Genomic DNA, 2,165 nt, shown 5'->3' with positions numbered 1-2,165 from the left:
AACAATTGGGGGGGGGAGCGTGGAAATAATACATATTTTTATAATGAAATGAGAGTTCAGTGATTTAAAACTTGGTGCTAAATTAAATCTCAGAAGCAGACAGTATCAAAGTCAGCATTAAAGACCTGCAGAGGGCTCAGCTTGTAGTACAGTAAAATATCCTAAATTTTATTTGGCTCTTGTACTGCCTGTGAATACTGATCCTTTCACTCTAGTGCCAGCTGCAGTGTAAAACTACCTTGGGCTATAATCCTACTTTGTTGACAATTTTATGTTGCAGCAGGTGCTATAGAGATGAAATGCCTTTTTTCCAGCTGCTATCGCTCTTTTTAGCCAGCTTTGCTATTTTCCAAAGAGCTGGATGAGGTAGAATTGAAATGGCAGGCAGAGAAGGAGAAAGGGACAGACAATGTTTTGTGGCACCAGAGGCAGTATGGGGGGGTAAAGCAGGGACTCCTCAGTAGGCGAAATTACCTTTAGCTGTGATTGGAAAACATTTCAATAAAATGCTTTTGAGGGAATGTCACTTAATAGTGGAAATTCGCTAAGACAATAGAAAAAGGAACAAATGTCCTGGAACTAACAGTGGTACGAAGCTTTCATACAGGCAATCTCACGTCCTGAGGAGAACTGCCAGGTTTCTAGGATATAGTCATGGATTATTCTAGCGGAAAACCTTATTAAATGATTTTGAGGAAGCTTCAGTAGTAGAAAATCTTACTGTTTTCCTCCTGACAAGCCTTTCCCATGGGAATTTCTGTGAAGAGGACAATTGGGTTTAGAATCAAGCCTTTGAATTGCTCGCTGTGGTCCGCTTTCCAGTTTTTACTTTCTAGTATCCAGCTACTGTGGGTGTAAGTTGCCGAATAGCAAGATTAGAGTATCTATAAAAATTTTAAATTAATGTTTTTGTTACAGGAATCACACATATCTTTAGTTTCTGTTGGAACTGCAAATTGGTCATGTTTTGTACATTCTATTTTCTGGAAAATGTAGAAGCTGATTTAATCATTTGGCAGCAAACAGAGCACATTGCCCTGAGGATGTAGTGGCAGTGAGAGAAGGACTGCTGATCACCCTAGTACATGCTTACAGGAGTTACAACTGTTCCTCTCATTTGCACTTCAGAAACCTGAATCGACCAATATAAAAGTGATACAAGAATTTGCTTGGAGATTTTGATATAAAAATGTTGGAAGTGGATTGTGTTGCAGGTGCTATGGTCACTGGAGTCACTGACCAGTGGCAATGCCAAGTGGTCCTAACATAAACTGATTTACAGAAGATACAGCCGTGTCTCCTGTGAAGGGATACTGCTGATTTAGGTTCAGGTCAACACTGCCGGATTTGGCTGTCCTGGGATTTTCCATGCGTTGCACCCACCGTGTTGGAGGGCTCGTACTTTTCCTGAGGAATTCATGCTAACCTTTGGACTAAGGATGTGGCAACTCACTCAAAACAAGCCTTCAGGAGCCAGACTGCCATGGAATAGGGAACGCTCAAATACCAGCACCAAAACCCGGCTCGAGCTGTGCAATTAGAATAATTACATTTTGAATATTAAAATGAGAGCACTCATCCGGGGGAGCTTAAATTAGGTGTTTGCAGGATCAGGAGTCGAGAGCTGTTCTCAATTTACAGCGTGCAGCTTATGGGCAAGGGAAAAACAGGTTTGGAAGAGGAAACGCCCGAAAGGGTAAAACCCCTTCTCTCCTGCTGCGCTTAGGCCGCGTTTCTGAGCGCGCGGCGGCCGGTGACAGGCCCGCGGGCCGGTGAGGGGACGCTGGCGGGCCGGGGAGCTGAGCAACGCCCTTTCCCCTCTCCCCCCCGCCCCCGGCGTGGCTGCTCAAGCGCCGGGCGGAGGCGCGGGGCTCCGGGCCGCCCCACGGCAGCTTCCCTTTGTGCCACGGCCACGGCCGCGGCGCGGCGGGAGGCGGCAACAAAGGAGGCTCCGCTCCGCTCCGCGCCGCCGGGCCGGGGCCGGGGCCGGGCGGGGGGCGGGGTGGCTGCGGGGCCGGCGGGGCCGCGCCCGCCGCCTCACGCGCCCGCTGACAGTTGCAGGCGGCGGCGGCGGCGGGTTTTGAATTTAGTAGCCCGTCCGCAGAGAGGGGCGGGGCCCGGCCCGCCTCGGCGCTCCATTGGCCGCGCGCCGGCCACGTGGGCGG

This window comes from Dromaius novaehollandiae, chromosome W, assembly GCF_036370855.1.
Source record: "Dromaius novaehollandiae isolate bDroNov1 chromosome W, bDroNov1.hap1, whole genome shotgun sequence".
Classification (NCBI taxonomy): Eukaryota; Metazoa; Chordata; class Aves; order Casuariiformes; family Dromaiidae; genus Dromaius; species Dromaius novaehollandiae.
Note: the sequence above shows the minus strand (reverse complement) of the source record.